At 45.0% G+C, this 20338-nt stretch overlaps 1 pseudogene across 1 annotated transcript in view; it reads left to right on the top strand.

Annotated features, from left to right (window-relative positions):
* The first annotated feature begins 1278 nt into the window (after positions 1–1278).
* The window catches only part of LOC309887691 (zinc finger CCCH domain-containing protein 11A-like), a 143034-nt pseudogene continuing 123974 nt past the window's right edge, over positions 1279–20338 (top strand). Inside the window, exons 1-9 of the transcript in view lie at positions 1279–1332; positions 1534–1653; positions 2433–2556; positions 2987–3189; positions 3869–3988; positions 4526–4584; positions 6390–6447; positions 6967–7458; positions 7684–7760. The product of the transcript in view is annotated as a zinc finger CCCH domain-containing protein 11A-like (transcript). The remainder of the gene's footprint in view (positions 1333–1533; positions 1654–2432; positions 2557–2986; positions 3190–3868; positions 3989–4525; positions 4585–6389; positions 6448–6966; positions 7459–7683; positions 7761–20338) is intronic.

The following is a 20338-nucleotide window of genomic DNA, read 5'->3' as shown; positions in this document are numbered from 1 at the left end:
ATGCGTATTTGTGTGCTGGTCCCCAGATCCCTCATGTTACAAAGCATCGGCCTCGAAGGCATACTCATCAAAATCTTTTGTAGAGCCTCCATTTTTTTCTAGTTCCCTCAAAATGAGAGAATTTTTACGCGCTCTCTGTGTCGAGAAGGCAAAAATTCTGATTTTCACTGTCGCTCTCGCTAACTTTCTCTCACTCCCTCCTCGTGTGTGTATAAACACAGATGTGTGTATGCGTATGCACATCTGTGGATTTAGATGCACTGGTATGTTTTTTGCTGTACAGGTAATAAAGACGGGGAAAGGTTTTTGTGTTTTCTTAATAGGTGAAGAAATCTTGAAGACCAGAGATTGGAAACATGCTGAATTTTAAATTAAAAAAAAAAAAAAAAAAAGTTAAATTGCCCGGCTGTGGAAGATGGAGCCTCATTTTTGCAGCCACTTTGAATCACGAGTTCATCTCTAAATGCGCTGGTTTTTTTTTGTTTTTGTTTTGTTTTGGTTTTGTTTTTTATTTTTTTGAAGAGCTAACTAACCCTGGCTGCATCCAGTCTGAGAGAGCATTCAAATGGACTTGCTTCCTCTCTTAGTTATAAGCTGTTTAAAAGCGCATCCTATGTTTGAATTGTGGATGAGAGGTTCCCTTGGCAAAGTGAGGAGGAAAATTCTTCCTACCCCTTTATTATTAATTCACGGATTCAGTCTTGGTTCGGCCTACAGGAGCAGTTAACTGGAAGCCTTTGAAGATCGATAACTTTGCTGAGGTTGTCCAGGTAGGTGAAATCGAAGACCCACAGGGCCTGGAACGTGCTGTTTAATGCGTCCTAACTGTGTTCTAGAGAAGTTATTTGTAGCCATAGTTGATTATTGACTCGCATGTATCATCAGGTGTTTTTTTAAGGAGTGACTCCGTTTTCAGGCTTCCAGATGTGCTCCAAGTCATATTATTGAGGATGTGGAAGAGAACGCTTGCTGACAAAGCTCCTGGCAGCTTTACAGAACTTTAATATTTAGTTAGTTCATGTAACAGCTGATTTCAAGGCTTTGCTCTCTTTGAGAGACTGATAACTTGATTTGATTAACTGAAGAAAGCTGGAAAAATGTTGGTTCCTCATTATTTTTCACTTGTTACTTTCTTTCGGGTTACTTTTAAAAAGAAGATTTCACTGATCACAAGCCAGTAGAAGACTTTCAGCCCAAGCAAGGGTGAAGACAGCTCTCTCCAAGAGCAGAGGAAGTCCCTGTGGAGAGAACCCGAGCTTGTTAGCAGAACTCGTCGGCATGTCTAAACAAGGAGACGATTGCTACTTCTATTTCTATTCTACCTGTACCAAGGTATGGCTGGCTTTCCTTTGCTTTGCTTTTTTTCCCCCTTTTTTTTCAGGAAGGAGTAGATTAGGAGGAGGAAGCACACTGGTCTTTGGTTAACTTGAGAACCAGATAGATTGTGAATTCAGTTGTAGCACCATTAGGCAGCAGCATGGCCATTTTTGAGGCTGTACTCTATTTTCCTTGTTGGTTTCCTTTTGGTTCCAGGGAGACAAATGTGCCTACCGCCACTGCGAAGCTGCTCTGGGCAATGAGACGGTCTGCAAGCTGTGGCAGGAGGGTCGTTGTTTCAGGAATGTCTGCCGATTCAGACACATGGAAATTGACGTGAGTGCCTAACAATGTGTTCTCAAAATAAATCCACAAAAGCATTTTTCAGTGCCGTAGGTGTACTGATTGTGCTTTTGCAGGATAGATTTGTTTGCTTCAAAATCATACTGGTTTCTGTTACCAAGAGAGGGGGTGGGAGGAAGCAGAGGGAAATAAAATCAATGCCTTAGGTATGTCTTAGCAAGATATTTTTTTATTTTTTTTTATTAGATGCTGACAGTTTTCTCAAGAGATGCAGAATAGCTGTTAAATAGACTGCTAAAACCTGCTGGAGCAGGGGGGTAATAAACAGGCTGTTCTATCCTCATGGGAGCAGGCTTGATAATGAACTATCAGGTCTCTTCTGACCCACAGTCCTTCAGATAACGCTGTTGTAGCTGCCTGGGGTAGGAAGTGGGGAAAGTTAAAGGTGCAGCAGAACTAAGTCTCCAAGAAGTAGTTCTAGACAGGGTTAACCTAGGCAATTTCAGATGTTCTTTTTCCCTCTGAATAATCCTAGTATAATCCTAGGTGTATTAGTTTAAGCCACCCTCAACTGATGTCTGAGAGTGTCTGTCTTCTCAAACTGAGTGATGACCAAACTAAATGTGCATAGTGGTTACAGCTTATGCAAACTTTGTGAATATGCCCAGAAATACTACACTTAACTGAGAAACTGACCTTTGGAATGATGTTTCAGCACTGTGTTGTGACAGCTGTCACGATCTGGAGCTGTGCATCTCTTTGCAAGCCTCAGGTGCATGTTATCACGAGCTTTTCTTTCTTTCTGTCTTCAGAAAAAGCGCAGTGAGATTCCTTGCTACTGGGAGAACCAGCCGGGAGGCTGTCAGAAAGCCAACTGTGCTTTTCATCATGCAAAGGGACGTTACATCGATGGACAATTCTTACCACCAAGCAAGAGTGAGTTTAGGTCCTTTTTCTTTAAGCGCTGAAGAATTAATTTTGAGTATTACTTAGTGGGTGCCAATCCTGTAGGGGGCGTCAGGTAACTGTTCATTTGTGAGTGCAGGAAAAGGTCTGCAGTCATAGGTGTACTGCACCGAGTGTACTGCTGGTGTTTGTTTTCTGCTTTCGTGCTCAGCTTCTCTTTGCTTTGTGTGATGTTTGCCTTGCAGTTTGCTTCCTGTTGTTTCCTCTTTTGCTGGGTGGTAGGGAGATGTGGTGTTGTTGGAAGGGAAATCATTGTTCACGGTGTAAGCAGTGATGGGATGGGCAAAAGGAGATGCTGAATTCGTTGTCTGTGCGGGTTATCTGCCTTTGCTACCATCTCTTTGCATTGTGGTCAAAGTTTTAAACTGCCATATTACCGATGATCCTCGTCTTCCTCTAGCTACACTGCCAAGTCCGCCTGAGTCCGCGGACGATGATCTGAAAGTGGCTCAGATGTCACTGCAGCAAAACAAACTTTCTGTCCAGTCAAATCCCTCTCCACAGCTAAGGGGGTGACGAAAGTGGAAAACTCTGAAAATGTCCCAAGCCCTACACACCCTCCAGTTGTAATCAATGCTGCAGATGATGATGAAGATGATGATGGTGAGCATGTTTTGGTTCTTGGAAGGAATTTGTGCTGTAAATGAATGTGTAAATCTTTGGTTCTTGAAGGAATTTGTGCTGTAAATGAATGTGTTAAATCTTTGGTTCTTGAAGGAATTTGTGCTGTAAATGAATGTGTTAAATCTTTGGTTCTTGAAGGAATTTGTGCTGTAAATGAATGTGTTAAATCTTTGGTTCTTGGAAGGAATCTTTGCTGTAAATGAATGTATAAATCAGATGACCTGAGGTCTGACTAGCGATAGGGCAGGCAGTCTGGCCAGGTCACTGGTGGCTTTGTCTGGCAGTCAGTGGACAGAAGCTGAAACGTTGGAGGAAAGCTTAGAACCACTCCTGGCTTTAGCTGGTCTTTTGTGTAAAGTTCTATGTGAAACTAGGAAGGAAATTTCTTTTTTCTGTCTGAAGAGCAATGTGTTGTGTAGTAGTTAAAGCTGCAGAGAGAATCTAGAGTCCTAGATGTTTTGTCCTAGTGTATTCTACTTAGGAGTTCATCAGGTCAGTGTAGCTGTTTAAAAACAAACAAACAAACAAACAAACAAACAAAAAAACAAAACAGCAACAAAGTTTTTTATATGAACCATGGGCTGAAGTGTCACTGCATGAGCTACGTAATCATGACCAACCTGGTCTATGCATAACTGAATCGATTTTTCCCCTTCAGACCAACTTTCTGAGGAAGGAGAAGAAACTAAAACTCCCGTCCAGCATCCAGCTGCGGAAGGCAAAAATGGATTACGGGTGATTTCCACTCGGAAAGGCAGTTCTATTACTACTAAACAAGGTATGCCAGCACCTTAGTAGGATAAATCAGAAGAACTTGACAGTTAAGTCAAAAGCAGCGTGGTGTAAAAACACAACAAAATGTAGGGGTGTTGAATGGAGTCGGTTATTTCCATGATCTCATTTCTGCCATTAATACCATCATGTGCCCATTGGGTCAGAAAGGTGAACTCCTTTTCTTTACTTTTGGAGAACAAAACAGGGCCACAGCATGGAGTTTAAATGGCTGCACGTGCAGCCTTGCAACCACTGTTGATAAGCCATATCTAACGATAGAGGGATCTAATATCGTGTAAATGGATTAAAATATGGATCTAATATCGTGTAAATGGATTAAAATTAAAACTACATTTTGAACCCTGAAGGATGAAAGGAGGGGCAAAATGCCATTGGTTCTATGGCTCTTTCACTTGTGAGGAGTGTTGACAGGCTTTATTCGAAATACTTCAGAAAGTTCCTGAGCGCTAAGAAGCCTGAGGACCTGTGGTCCTCAGTGAGTGCCTCTAAGCCTGTCTCATGAACTGTTTCCTGTTTTCAGAGGGCAATCTGAATTTTGGAATAAAAACACTTGAGGAAATCAAATGGCAGAAGATGAAGGAAAAAAATAAGAGACACGGTGGTGAGTAAATATTCCCTACTTTCTTATCCTGTTCACGGCAGGTGATGGTGACTGGGAGCTGCTTGAGGGACAGACTTCCATTTTTAGCTGGGGGCATAAAGCAACCTGATTCTCAGCCAGCTGGTATTCTAAATGGGAGTTCAAAGGGCAATCAGAGGCAAATTAGTCACCTCTCTTCTTTACATGCTCTGCTTGCTGTATTTTTGACAGTAACAAATCATTTAAAGTTTTTTGTTCTTTGTGATAGTTTTTTATGTTGGGTAAACTTCCTTACGTTTTGGTTGCTCTGAACAGAAGGTTCTTCAAGATCTTCTCTTCGTCCTGTTGATTCTATGATTTTTCCTGCTCCAGAAGAGGAAAATGTCCGGACAGTGGTGAGAACTGTGACAGTGTCTTCCAAGAAAGGTAATAATGAATGCTTTTGTTTTGATTTCATTACTCCTAAACTGGAGGGTTAAGCAATAATTAAAACAATTCACCCATGTTAGCCTTCTGGTGCTGCCTTCTGTTCAAAACGTGCTTTTATGCTTAAAGTCCCTGGTTGTACTGGAAAGATTTGGTGCTCAGGTTAAGTGCAGTGGCAGGAGAAAAAAAAAAAGTGTCAGCATGCCAATAGGGGGGTAACTGAAAAACAGAAGAGTAACGAGAAGAGCGAGCTGTAGAAGCCAGTGCTATATAAGAAGCAATTTCTGAAGCATTAAAGAGGCGTACAGTGGCAGGTGTGGACACAGTATGACAGGAGTTTGTGTATAAATTGTTTAGAGCTGTGCAAATGCCTTTTAAAGGGAAAAAAGTGTGGAAGTACTTTTACTCGTAGACATTCACCTTAGAAAGGAATATTTCTCAGCATTTGCACCTAAGAATATTCTGCTTGCTTATGCAGCTTTGTTCTGCACAAAGTATAGGTGTCAAGCAGACTCAGATTCACTCTCTACTATCTCAGCTGGAATTTGAAGCAAGCACTGAGACTATTAGTATTTTTTTTCCATGTTAATTATAGTTAAAATATGAGTTTATGTGGTTTAGCTGTCAAAACAGTGTCTGACTAGGGTTTTTTGGACATGGGCTAACAGGATAATATTTCTGTTGGCTACTGGTTTCTGTGAAATAGAAAAAAAAATTCCCTTTTGTTTTAGGGGAGGAACCTGTGGTTCGAGTAGATCTTGCTGATAGACAAGGAAAACGGAAAGCCTCCGCGGGTGAGAACTTTTTGCGAGCTGTTACGTAGGTGCTGCCTTCTATATATGACTGCATTAAAGAGTATTTGTGATGTATGAAAGGAAAATACATTGCAGTGGAGATCTGTGTTGATGGCAGAAATGGAAAAAAAAATAAATAAATAAATAAATCATTTAGCAGCTGAAAGGCAATTCTATGAAAATACGCTTGAAAAAGAGAAGCTTATTGTTGACTGTTCTCAAACCTTCCTGCAAAGAAAAGTTCTTACAATATTCCTTGTTTTCTCTGAAGATGATGTAAGCAGCCTTCCAGTGAAGCGCAGCCTTGCTGAAAGGCTGGGGAAGAAGGTAGAGGCTCCGGGAAATGCTGACAAAGCACCCAAGAGAGAGACAGGTACTAAACGGGCATCTGGATTGGATTCCTGGGTTTCGTATTTAGTCTTTCTGTTTGTCCTTTTCCAGTGATGTTTCTTTTTGCATGTTGGCTGAGGTCGTAATCACTGGGATTCAAAGTTACCTTTCCTGTCTTGTTTTGAAATGTGAACCTGAAGTTGACATTATGCAGCCTCCCTAATTCGTTCTTTTTCTGTTTTGCAGTTCGAGTTCCCAAGTCTCTGAAGGACAGGCTGCGATTACCTCCTAAGCAGACCAGTACTGAGAGAGGTAACAGCTAGATATTAAATATGCTTTCTCCTCCTTCCTTTCCACGAACTTGGACTGCTTTCATACATCCCTACAAACTAATTTAAACGAAAACAAAGAACTGACGCCTCTTGCTTGAGTGCTGAAGCTCTTCTGACAGCCACTATCAGAACTCTGGCTCTAGGTGTGTGTTTATTTTCTACTTGTGCCTTGTCGAGGTTTTTAGCTGCTTCTGTGAACCGTTACGTACAATTAGAATAGAACCACTGCCAGGAGCAGGAATTTGAAATGCAGTCTGAAAAAGTAATAAAGTAAAGCAGCATTTCTGTGTAGCAGTTCTCTCTGGATAGGGCTGGTCTTCAAAATACAAGTGGCTCAGAGGAGGAGGAGAATGTTGTTCTAAGGATATTGTTCTAAGATGCATTATTGGGAACGCTTAAGATGAGTTTTCCTTAGTGCTCTGACAAATTTTGGAGACTTAAAATATTGCTGGACTCTCTTTAAATGTTGGTGCTTCTCCTCATTTCTTGATGATGACAGGGAAGGCTGCCAAGCCGATGGGAGAGATCCATGTGAAAACACTGGAGGAAATCCGTCATGAGAAAGCTCTTCAGAGACGCGAAACTCAAGCCAAAGCCGAGGCTGAAGGGCATGGTAAAACTGAAGATTCCAGCGCAAGGGCAAGAGCTGCTCGTGCAGGTCACATCCAAACTTTCTCTGAAGCCTTGTCTGAAAAAAAGAATAATCGCTTGGTAGAAGAGAAGAAAAAAGCAGGAGAATGCCATAGCAAGAGCAAAATTCAGGGTGAGTCCAAGAAGCAGCTCGCTCTGTCCGGGCCCAGCAAAGGGCAGGCGAAGGAGCCGGCAGGAAAAGTCAAGCCAGAAGGAGAAGTGCGTGTTAAAACCTTGGAAGAAATAAAGCGTGAGAAAGCTCTGCGGATGCAGCAGAGTGAAGGAGATGTGCCAGCTCCCTCAGCACAACCCGGACCTGCCCCAGCAGAGCAGAAATCTTTATGGAGCACAAAACTAACAGGTAATAAGATGCTTTAATGCCTGCCCCAGTGAGGTGCTTCCCATATTGAGCAAGTTCAGTTTGCTCAGGATCTGCTTCATGGATAAATGCTGAATGGCTTGCACATTGTAGCCTTTCTCTCTCTCTCTCTCATGGGACACAAGGAAATAAATGCACAAAGGAAACAAGTACCCAGCTTTCTTTATTTCTGCCGTTGACAACACTTTTTTTTGTCTTCTTTTAAAGCACCTGAAAAAGAAGAAAAGAAGGCAGTGGAATTGAACCGGCCTTTTCCTAAACTTTCCTCTGGACCTGATGTACAGGTGAGTCCTTTGTGAAGACACACATACATTCGTACAATTTCTGATAATTCTGACAAGTTTTGTTACTCACCGTGTGCCACCCTCTTGAGTGTGTTCTTACCCTTCAGCAGCTGGTAGGAGCTGCAGTGCAGTCTAAATCCTATCGCCAGCAGCATTTCCAGACAACTCTGTAATCCTCAAACTTGGAATCAGTCTGTTTATACCACAGCAACAAAGAAACCCTGTTAGCACCAGCTGAAATCTACACAGTTAACGTGGAGGGAATTCTTTTTGTTCTTACTGACTTGATCTGTCAGACATGAAGGATTTAATACAGAAGGCCAGAGTTCTGTGTTCAAGGAAATCAATCTGTCAGTGGATACTGTATAGGGGAACTTGTATGACTTTCTGCTGCTTAAAAAGAATGTGATAAATAGATGTACAGCAGAACACCCTAGCTGTTCAAAGAAGCTTGCCATAGTGGATATTGCAGATATGTGAGACTGCGTCCATAGTAAAGCATGGCTCTTGTTACAGGCAGAATTTTATGGAAAAAAACAAACAAACAAACAAACAAAAAAAACCAACATTAACCTGAACGAGATTAATATGCTGTTCCACATCAAGACCATTTTGGAGGGATTGCTGATCAGATTTTCTTAACGAAATCTCCACGGATTTTATTTATTTATTTTTGTCCTATTCATGCACTACTTTTCTTTCCTTCTAGCCCACTCAGCAGAGTGGAACTCGTAAATGTCCAGAGAAGAGCTTTGAAGAGAGACGGTGGGAGAAGTGGCAACAGAGAGAACAACAAGAGAAGCTTCGGCAGGAGGAAGCTGCTGTCAAATCTACTGCTGGCTTCTTTAATACTGAACCAGCAGGGAAAGTGGCAGCTCAATTTCAGGGCCAGGAAGCTAAAAGTAAGTGTTGAAGGTTAAGAGTTACTTAGGTTGTCTTCTGAAATACAGACAGAAGATGACAATTCTCATGCTGTAACTCTGGCTGGGTGCATTTTGCCACGCAGTGCTACGAAGCGAAGGGTGTACTTTCTTTTTCTTAGTTTGTTTCTTTTCCTGCCAACCAGATGTTAGGTAAGGAACGGGAGACTAGAAAATGACACTACAAATGTGGACTTTGTAGAACAACTTAACTGTGGGACATCACTGCAAGGGAGAGGAAGCTGGTACAACAGTTGCATACACTCTTGTCCTACTATAACTGCTGCTTTTTCCTTTCCTAGCGGGAGCAGGACTTTAAATATAAAAGCTGTCTATATTTGTGAACCTAGCTTGCACTTAGGATTGCTATGTGTCTGAGGTTTCCCTTGTCCTGGATTATTATTTACTGTAGCTCTTCGGTTTCTTTGTTCCTTTGTATGGATTGTTGGTAGACAGAGTTTACTATGTGGAAAAGATTCCTGAGAATCCAGGCAATGGCGGTGTAATTGTGCTGGCCAAATGCATTTAACTGTGTAGAAGGACTGTGGAAATGATTAAGAGAACCTGGATTTTTCCTGAGGCAGAGCAAGACTGTATCAGTTCTCTCTTCCTTTTACTCTAGCCAACTTTATGACATCTGCGAAGCCTTCGCGTGGGAAAGTCACTTTCCCCAAGAAGAAGGCACTGAAATGTAAGGCACCTGGGAGTTATCCCTCTGCCATAGCAGCTGTGGAACTACAGACTGCCTTTGATGCTGACATGATGGGACCTCCAGCCAGAAAAGCAGCCATGGTAAGGCCAGGGGCTAATGCAGCGATGGATCCCTTGTTAAATTTCTACCCTCCTCTATTTGAAAAGGTGGAAAACTCAAACGTTCTGCAGGCCTTCTGTTTCCTTTGAAATCCAGTAGCTGTCTCCAGGATGCTTGTAGAACCCTTCTGTATTTATGAGATGAATGGCACTTTTTAACCGGTACTCTGATGCTGTGATTTCTCTGGTGTGGGGGATTTTGTCCATTAATGCCATGTTCTTAAAAGACACCAGATCATGAGTAACCTCCAGGTGAATGTGAACTTTCTTCAGGAGCACCTTGGTTTTGTATTTTGGCCACGACTCCGCAATGCCAGAGGAGAAGCAGTGTGGAGGAAAAAGCTATTAAGGAATCTTTTACCCATGTGTCATAAATACTGTTTTGCTGCTTTCTAGGGTGTTTCAGACGTGCCGGAGCACGTCCCAGCCATCAGACTTGAAGAAAATCCCCAAAACAGGTGACAACCCCAACTTGTTCTTTTTCTTAATCAGTGTATATCCCCAGGGAAACATAAGTTCTGTCACATGTGGGAAAAAATGAGGGTTCTGAGATAATTGAAGCCAAAATCCATCAAAGGAATAAGTCACCTGAAACCACTTTCTAGCAGCTAGCAGGATTGCTTAATTAGGCTTTCTTGAAATGCTGCAAGTCAGCACAGCTTTCCGGTGACTTCTTGGGTTGTCTGAATACCTGAACGAGGATGAGGTGAAGTTCTACTTCCTTGTGAGGTGATAGATGATGAGTAGTGTCCTCTGCCTTTTGGTCCTCAAGAATGCCACCTCAACTCCAGGTGCCCTGGCTTCACAGAAAAACCCCCAGACTGAAAAATGTACCTGGTAACACATCGGGCTCTAAATGTAGCCCTGGGTTGATTGATAACAATCCCTGTGTAAGATTGAAGCGTAGGAGGGCTTGCCTACAGTTTTAAGAGCCGGTTTGCAGGAAAGGGATTGCCCGTTAAGAAATGGCATATCCTGATTGTTCTTTCTTGCTCTCCCAAGACCTGAAGTGCGTCTTGGAAGCCCGGAAAGATTTGAGGAGCAGATGGAGATGGATCTCGAGACCTCGACCTCAGCTTCTTCCCAGCCAGAAGAGGCACGGACACGCCGGCTGAGTTCCACAGGGAACGCGCCCTTATCTGCGGATGAAGATTTTGAGAAGCTACTTTGGGAAATCTCAGGAGGCAGGCTGGAAGCTGAAATCGACTTAGACCCAGGGAAGGACGAGGATGACCTCCTCCTTGAACTCTCCGAGATGATTGACAGTTGAACTGCGTAGTCCTAGGGTATAATTAAAAAAAAAAAACAAAACATTAAAACTGTTCTTCTTGTTGGATACCCCGAGGTGATCCTTTTTCTAACTGAGGCTTTGCAATGAGACTTAAAGCACAGTCCGAAGTGGTAGAAATTGGCAGGATCTGCGCTCAGTTGTCCTAAATTTCCCTGCTGGTCAGAGTTAAGGTCTTGTGCATCCGTTCTGTAACTATAGGTGGTTACCTTCGATATCGAGAGGACAAAGCACTTCTTTTGGCACAGAAAGATCTCCATTGGCACGCCATGGTGGCTGCAAATCGATCTTCTGATGGAGCGATGCTCTGAAGGCTTAAATGTAAATCTTCTTCCTTCCTCCGCCCTTGGCACAACTCGATGTTGGGCACATTGTGAAGCTTCGGTGTTCTGATTTCTCGGACAGTTGATAGCCAAATCCTGGAGTTACTATGTCAACTCTTGACTTTTACTCGTGTATGCCATTGTTTTGACTGTACCCGTGTCAGATGATGAAGCTGTAGGGGTGGGAGGGAGCAGAATCGTTATTCCAGTGTGTTGTGGACCAAACTTGCTGCCAGGAATGGGGGTGGGGGTCAGCCCACCCAGCCTTCCTTTCAATTATCAGGGAGGATCAAATGGTGAAAAGCAGCAGCTCTGCCATGCGGCTCCGCTACCCCCACTCCCTTCTCTTGTGCTATACCAAAGTTCCCCCAGGCTTTGGTTGGTGCTTTTTGCCTGTGTGAGGACTCCGGGGCGAGCAGTCGGGACTCTGCCGCAGTCACGGGGTCGATGAAGGGTTGTTTAAGTGCCTCTTGGTTTTAAAACTTGCTCCCCTGAGCTGCTGGCTCTGCTGCCTGCTACAGCAAATGTTCGGGTGCCATCAGCATCACACTTGGGCGTGGGCACTGACCCTGCGGAGGACAGAGCTGAGATTCGGGTGTATTGTGTACCCTGCCACCAGCCATTGTTTTTTTTCCCCTAGCAGATCAATTTTGAATTATTTTCCGAACTTTTCGCGGCACGGTAGGCTCTTCCCGCTATGATCTGTGAAGCTGTGGGGGCCCTCAGGCATTTGCTGCTGGCAGAGGAAAAGCGCTTGTCGAATTTGTTGTAAATACTTAATGCTTGGACAAAACCACGCGTCTCTGTGTGTGTGTGTGTGTGTGTGCTGTGACGCCCCGGCCCCACCAGGGAAAACCTCCGCCGATGAAACTGCTGCTGGAGCTCACGCAGGCCTTCATCGTGCCGAAGGACTTCACGGGGACTTCTGCCGGCTCAGAAATGGGGGAGAAAAAGCAAAATCAGGAGGAGGAGAGCTCAGAGACTGCGCCCACCTGCCCTCGCTTTCCCTTCACCCCAAGAAGCCCTGTTCTACCATCAGCCTTCGCCTCTTCTGCCTGCGGTGCTGGGAGCAGGAGCGGCGAGGCGGCGGCAGCCATGGCGTACCGCGGGCAGGGCCAGAAGGTGCAGAAGGTGATGGTGCAGCCCATCGTATTCTTCCTGCGGCTGGGGGGTGCCGTGGAGGTGGGTGGGGGGCGGCTCGGACCTCAGGGGGCTCGGATCTGGGGCCCTGGGGGCTCGGCCCGGGCCTTGAGGCCTTGTTGTGGGGCCCTGAGGCCTCGCTGTGGGGTTTGAGGCCTTGTCCCGAGCCCGGAACTGTCATCCCCGTGCTGAGCCCTTAACGCAGCGCCCCAGAGCCTCGTCTTCCGCTACCTTGCTCAAAATACCTTCTATTCCTACATCCAGATCGTTTATAAAAATATTGAAGAGTACCGGCCCTAAAATGGAGCCTTGAGGGACCCCACTGGTGACCGCCCGCCAGCCTGATTCAGCCCCATTTACCATAACCCTTTGGGCCCTGCCCGTTAGCCAATTGCTCACCCATCGTATGATGTTTTTATTTAGCTGTATTGTGGAAATGTCAGATTGCTCATTGAAACTGCCCCTGAGAGTTGCTCCTCGGAGTGTTTGGGAGCTGTCGTGGCTGTGGCTAGCAGGTATTTCTGAACACATGTGAACAAAACAAAAAATTTCTGAACACTTCTGAACAAAAGTGCTCAGTGTTTGTGGCCCGACTTACTCTCCTCCTTCGTTCTGCAGAGGTCGAGGATCCAGGTGTGGCTCTATGAGCAGGTGAACATGCGGATAGAAGGCTGCATCATCGTGAGTATCCGCACGTCCCCATGTTACATCTTTCATTTTGCCTCATTCACAATCGTGTTTTTTGGTCAAGAAAAGTTATCACAAGGAAAAAAAGATTTGTACTTCTCTGCCCTTCCCCTCGCCCTGCCCTTCCCTCCCGCTCCTGAGCCCTTCGTCAGGCCTTGCTGGGCCCTCTGTCCGGCTGTCTGTCCATCCATCCGACCCTCTGGCCATCTGTCCCACCACCCTGCCCCGTCCCTGCCCTCTCCCTAAGGAAGCAAAGAGTCCCCGGTCTGCCTTCATGGGGGGGGGGAGAGGGGAGGTTCTGCTGAGAAAAAAATGAAAGATTTCCCCCTTAACGGGCGCCTTGCTAGTTCTTTCGAGTTCCAACCTTCTGCCTTCCTTCCATAGCAGTGCCTCTAAGGGGTGCGCTGTAAGGCAGCCCTCATCTGGCGCGTTGCTCCTCCGTTCCCCCAAGGAACTGCCTTCAGGATCTGACTAACTCTGGATGCACCCGGTTGTCACCTTAATTTCTCCTTTAGCTTGCTGAAAACAAGCCGGTTGGGTGACCTTTTGCGTTTCTCGCTTAAAATTTGGATCGAGGAGGTCTGTGTTTCCTTACGCTGATGTCCACGCTGAAGGTGCAGAAGGGTTCCGTGCTGTTGCTTGGGTCAGCCTTGTTGCCAGGTTCGGAATGTTTAGCCTACCGGTGCTTCGGTGCTGTTGGGCTGCACTCAGAGTGTGAGCTCTGGGCGTTATTTCTCAAATACTGCGTTATTTGAGCGTACAGACCCGAGATATTCTGCGGAGAGGTGATTTAAGGCACGTCAGAACCACCGCTGTGGCGTGTGCCAGCGTCGGACGCCCGTTCGAGTGATCGGGCGGAGCAGGTGAATTGAATTTGGTGCTGGGTGGCGAGGTGGTGTTGGGGGAAGAGCTAGGCTAAGGAGAGCTTCCTCTTGCTCTGCCCCTTCCCATCTCCAATGGCCGCTTCCTGGGGAGATGGGTTCGTTGGGAGGTTAACTACAACGTTACAGTGAGGATGAGGAATCAACTTTAGTCCCGTAGGTATTTGCTGCCAGGCCGCAGCGTTGATTTCAGAAATTGTATTTAAAAAAGGGAAAAGAAAGGAAAGATGTATTCTTTAACATACTCTCTTTTCTCGGAGAGTAGATGGAGGAGCTTCAGCAGTGCCCTTCCTCTGGAAACGATTCCCAGTGTCTGCTCAGACACTGAGGAGGAAAATGGAGGAGAGCCACCCGATAGAAATAAAGGAAAGAAGGGGTCATGGATTAAGGGAAAAGCACTACTTAAAAAATTGGTGCTCTCTAAAAACGGGTTAAGGGTTTGGGACCTGCAGGTGCTGCCTACATCTGTGTGCGTTGCAGTCGTGCCTGTTGCCACTGAGCAAAACGGGGAGAGCTGCTTTGTCGAACGCGGCGTGTTAAAGCACGTGCCACTGCCTGGAAGAAAAGCACGGACTTCCCTCGTGTGGGCCTTCTTCCCTAGCGATCTGTGGTTTACCTGATGGTTTCCCATAAGCTGAGAATGTTTAAAAAATAAAAATAAAAAATCAAAAACCAACACCAACGTTGAGAGTGGTGAAGCAGATCCTCACGTGGGGACTCAGAATCAGCGGTGACATCACCATGCGAAGCATTGTGTGCGCTTCGGGTTGGGGCTGCTGCGAGCCTCGCAGCGGGGAGGGAGAGCGCATCCGGGGTGCCTCTGTGTCAGCCCTCTGCCCTGGTGGCTTCGTGAGCACTGAGAGTTTGACTCCTGTGTTCCCAGCTTTCGCTTCCGCACCTGTGGTGTGGCAGAGCCAGCGAGCTGCTTGCTCAGCTGGAGGAGGAAGAGGAGTGACCTCAACATTGCCGAGGTAAAGCACAATTACTGAAAAGATTTGGCAAAGATGTGGGTTTTACCAGCGCGGCTGCTGCAGCTGCAGCAGATCCTGGAGCATTGGAGAAGATAGAGAGGGTTTTCTTCATGAAAAGAATGCTGTTAAAAGTGTTTTCATGCCAGAAATTAGGATAAACGCCTCTGTTGTTTGACATCCTCTATTGAGCTGGCACATTGGCATTACAGCGTACCTGGCACGCTGTTTGTATTAAAAAAAAAAGGTATTTTATTCAGGGCGGGCCAGAAACCTGCCTTGGCACTTGCACATCGCAGCAATGCTTACAGACCCTGCATCCTGGCTGCCAGGCCAGGATCTAAATCCGATGGTGCTGTTGGTAAACTGAAGCTCAGGAAGCGCTTCTGGGTTTTTTTGTCCTTCCATGTGAATTTTTACCCTGTGAAGATGGTGTATTAAGCTATTTTCGTAACAACAAATAGGTTTAAAAGCAGTTTCAGTTTAACATCTACACGCTTGGGTGTTATTAACAGAGCTTTGTATACTGAGCTGGTGCTTGGTAGGAGAAAAACCATCAATCTTACCTGGGAAACCTGGACCCCCTCAGCTACATACTGCTATGAGGAAACTCAGATGTAAGAACACACTTAAATAACACCTCACCAGAGCTGTTGTGCTCCTGACCACCAAAGGCACCTTTTTCCAACACCGTCGTACTGGAAGTTGATGCAGCTGGTTCCATCCGTAACGCGTGACTGTACAGTGCTGTAAAAGAACTATTTTTTCACAGCTTTGGAGAAAGTGAAGCAGAGAAAACCACGCATAACCACTGATACCTGGACCCCAAACTGCCACAGACTGACGGTGATGCCCACTGGATATCTCCTGATACCCTGCTGCCTTCTGACTGCTCCAGCAGAAGTCCCGTTTTAATTAGCCAGCAGGTCCCTCTGAGGGAGGGACTTTGCTAAAACTCCTGCCGTAGGAAGTATCCTACGGGAGCCAAGTTGCTAAACTGATGTGTGGTTTTCCCTTAACCCCCTCACCCCTGACTTTCCAGCTCCTGACAGCACTGCCAACGTGTGCAGTGTCACCGTGTGCCAACTAGGTGCCAGCTGCCATGGTTTATATATTGTAAAATTAGTGATTTGGGACTCGTGAGCACTGAGGAGAGGCTAGCAATTGCTTAAGAGCTTTCCTTGTGTCGCTCTGGGGCAGGGAGATGGGTGAAACATCTTAGGCTTGAAAGTGATTCCCTGCAGAGTGACGTGCTCAGATCTGCACAACAGATCTGTCGTTTTGGTCACCTTATTAGATCCCTGCTTGAGAGGTTGCTTGCAAGAATCGATTCCTCTTCACCTTGATGTGTCAAGCTAAAGACAAATCTGTGCCGAAGCACTGTTTGATCAGACGAGTGCCTCAGTTCAGGATTGTTCTTTGACAGCTACAGAAACAGCAGGACGATCAGCGCCTTCAGGAACAGATGAATTTGATCTTGAGGCTGTCGTAAAACAGGTCCCTGAAGTTTGAAGACTCTTCAAATAGTTTGCGCCAGCAAGGAGCAGCTGTACGTGGCGGCTGCGGTAACTCGGGGCTCCGAGTCTCAGAGAGCGTGTTGACAGGTGACCCCCAGCTGGCTGCTGGAGGAAGCTGAGGCAGCATTCAGCTCTAACCTTTGCCTTCTTGGCTGGCATCTTTGCACTCCTGCTGTCAGTGGGTGTTGAGTGTCCTTCCCGGCAGCCTCAGAACGTGCCCTCAGATGTAGGCAGCGTTTAGCAGCTAGAATTCCCTCAAATAGAAAGAGTACAAATGATGCGTTTTCTGCTTTTGCTTTGGAACTCTTAGCTTGAGGTTTTCCTGCAGGCCATGAGGTTTCTTGCAGCAGCAGGGATGAGTTCTGTTAGCAAGAGGCTGTTCTGTGCTTCGACTGTGGGAAGATGAATGGTTACGTGTGCACCGTTAAATATAACTTGACACCTAGCACACCGCACTTGCAGCCTGTGGGGTGCTTTAACAAGCAGGTAAATCAGCAGAGGCTGTTTTGCAGCCGGGGTGATGCTGGGTGATTAAAAAGCAGGGGCAGAACAAGGAGTTTCTAGTGTTTGTTCTTGCTTGTCATCTGACTCTCCACTTCCACTGTTCTTTAAAAAAACAAACAAACAAACAAACAAAAAAAAACAAGCAAGGGGTAAGCATCTTAACATCTTTATTATAAATGGAAGGCACAAAAGAGGCCAGCAACAGAGACTGTCCAAGAGAAATGCTTTGTGCTTTATAAACAAACAAGGAAGTACCCTTAGGTGGGTGTGATAATCCTCCTCTAATGCGTTTTTGGGGTGCAAAAATAGATTTGTTCCTTTCTTGCTCTTCTCTGCAGGACAAAGGCAGAATAGGCACTGCAAAGTTAGACCAGGGAGGTCAGTTTGTTCCGTACTGAGAAAGACAAGCCTGTAAAACAAACTAGACAGACTTTCTTTGTACTATTTATCTTCCGTCAGCAAAGGCAAAGCTTATGACACTTGTTGGTGTGTGTATATATATTTATCCAGTGCTCTCAGAACAAAATTTTGATTTGAAGAGGGCACACAGATCTGATTTTTTTATTCTTTTCCAGTAAATAGTATAATAAGCACTGGTATATTTGTATAAAATCAGAGAAATACAAAACAAAAGACTGAATATTATGTGGTATGCATGACATTAAAATAAAATGGTGGTTTCAAAGCAATATGTACCCTGGTGTGTTTGCCATATACTAGAGTCCAGCTTAAAGTGCACGTGATGTGTATAGCATTTTGATATTAATCTCTATGTACAATGTTTCGCATGTAATTTATATGGTTCTGGGGAGAAAAAAAACAAAGAAAAAAAAAAAAAAAAAAACAGTAACCATAGATCCACCCAAAAACCACCCTAAACCTACCTGATGTTCTCCAAATTCCACAATTTACCCTTTTCCATCATGATGACCACGGAAAACCCAACGAAACCCAATGGCGACCCCAAAACACGTCAAAAACACCCCAAAGAAAAACGACATCACCCCCAAAACTGGAAGAAAATCCCCAAAAAGCACGGATCCAATCCAAAAACCACCCTAAACTTACGTGATGTTCTCCAAATCCCAAAGTCCACTCCCAACCACCATAAAATCCATTAGGATCTCAACGAAACACAACGGAAACCCCAAAACACATCAAAAACACCCCAAAAGTAAACTGGATCAGAAGAAAAAACGTGATTTAACCCCCCAAAACCCTTAAACCTACCTGATGTTCTCCTAAATGTACAATCCACTCCCAACCACCAGAAAACCCAATGGAAACCCAACAAAACCCAACGGAGACGCCAAAACACGTCAAAAACACAACAAAAATAAACAGGATCACACCAAAAAGGAAAGAAAACCACAAAAGCCATAGATCCACCCCAAAAGTCCCCCTAAACCTACCTGATGTTCTCCAAAACCCACAGTTTACCCTTTTTCACCATGATGACCAACAAGAACCACACTAAAACCCAACGAAGACGCCAAAACACGTCAAAAACACACCAAACAAGAACGGGATCAGAAGAAAAAACACCAAAAACTATGAATTTCCCCCCAAAACCACACTAAACTCACCTGATCTTCTCCAAAACCCACAATCCACACCCATTTAAATTAACGACCAACGAGAAGCCAACGAAACCCAACGGAGACCCCAAAACACGTCAAAAACACCCCAAACAAGAATGGGATCACCCCCAAAACTGGAAGAAAACCCCTCAAAACCATAGATCCACCTCAAAACCACGCTAAACCTACCTGATGTTCTCGAAAACCCACAATTTACACTTTTCCGCCATGATGACCAGGGAAAACCCAACGAAACCTAACGGAGACCCCAAAACACGTCAAAAACACCGCAAACACGAATGGGATCACCCAAAAAATGAAAGAAAACCCCCCAAACCATAGATCAACCAAAAAAGCACTCTAAACCTACCTGATCTTCTGCAAAACCCACAATTTAAACTTTTCCACCATGATGACCAAGGAAAACCTAACGAAACACAACAGAGACCCCAAAACACGTCAAAAACACCCCAGAAAGGAACAGGATCACCCCCAAAAACGAAAGAAAACCCCCAAAACCATAGATCCACCCCAAAACCACTCTAAACCTACCTGATGTTCTCCAAAACCCACAATTTACCCTTTTCCACCACGATGAACAGGGAAAACACAACAAAACCCAACGGAGATCCCAAAATATGTCAAAACCACCCCAAACAAGGACGGGATCACCCCCAAAACTAGAAAAAAATCTCCAAAAAGCACGGATCCAACCCCGAAACCACTCTAAACTCACCTGATCTTCTCCAAAACGCACAATCCACACCCATTTAAATTAACGACCAACGAGAAGCCAACGAAACCCAACGGAGACCCCAAAACACGTCAAAAACACCCCAAACAAGAACGGGATCACCCCCAAAACTGGAAGAAAACCCCTCAAAACCATAGATGCACCTCAAAACCACCCTAAACCTACCTGATGTTCTCCAAAACCCACAATTTACACTTTTCCACCATGATGACCACGGAAAACCAAACAAAACCTAACGGAGACCCCAAAACACGTCTAAAACACCCCAAAAAAGAACGGGATCAGAAGAAAAAACACCAAAAACTATGAATTTCCCCCCAAAACCACACTAAACTCACATGATCTTCTCCAAAACCCACAATCCACTCCCATTTACCTTAACGTCAAACGAGAACCCAATGAAACCCAACAGAGACCGCAAAACATTTCAAAAACACCTCAAAAAAGAAAGGGATCACCCCAAAAAAAAGTGAAGAAAACCCCAAATACCAAGAATCCACCCCCAAAGTCCCCCCAAACCTACCTGATGTTCTCCAAAACCCGCAACTTACTCTTTTCCACCATGATGACCACGGAAAACAAAACGAAACCCAACGGAGACTCCAAAACACGTCAAAAACACCCAAACAAGAACGGGATCAACAACAAAACTGGAAGAAAATCCCCCAAAACCATAGATCCACCCCAAAACCACCCTAAACCTACCTGATCTTCTCCAAAACCCACAATTTACACTTTTCCACCATGATGACCATGGAAAACCCAACGAAACCCAACGGAGACCCCAAAAAACGACAAAAACACCCCAAACAAGAACGGGATCACCCCCAAAACTGGAAGAAAATCCCCAAAAAGCACGGATCCAACCCCCAAACCACCCTAAACTCACCTGCTCTTCTGCAAAACCCACCATCCACTCCCATTTAACTTAACGACCAACGAGAACCTAACGAAACACAACAGAGACCGAAAAACACGCCAAAAACACCCAAAAAAGAACAGAATTAACCCAAAAAAATAGAACAAAATGCCAAATACCACATATCCTCCCGAAAAGCACCCTAAACCTACCTGATGTTCTCCAAAACCCACAACTTACTCTTTTCCACTAGGATGACCACGGAAAACCCAATGAAACCCAACGGAGACCCCAAAACACGTCAAAAACACCCCAAAAAAGAACGGGATCAGAAGAAAAAACACCAA

This window comes from Aythya marila (assembly GCF_965140915.1).
Source record: "Aythya marila genome assembly, chromosome: 26".
In the NCBI taxonomy this organism is placed as follows: domain Eukaryota; kingdom Metazoa; phylum Chordata; class Aves; order Anseriformes; family Anatidae; genus Aythya; species Aythya marila.
This window is presented reverse-complemented; position numbering and strand designations above follow the sequence as displayed.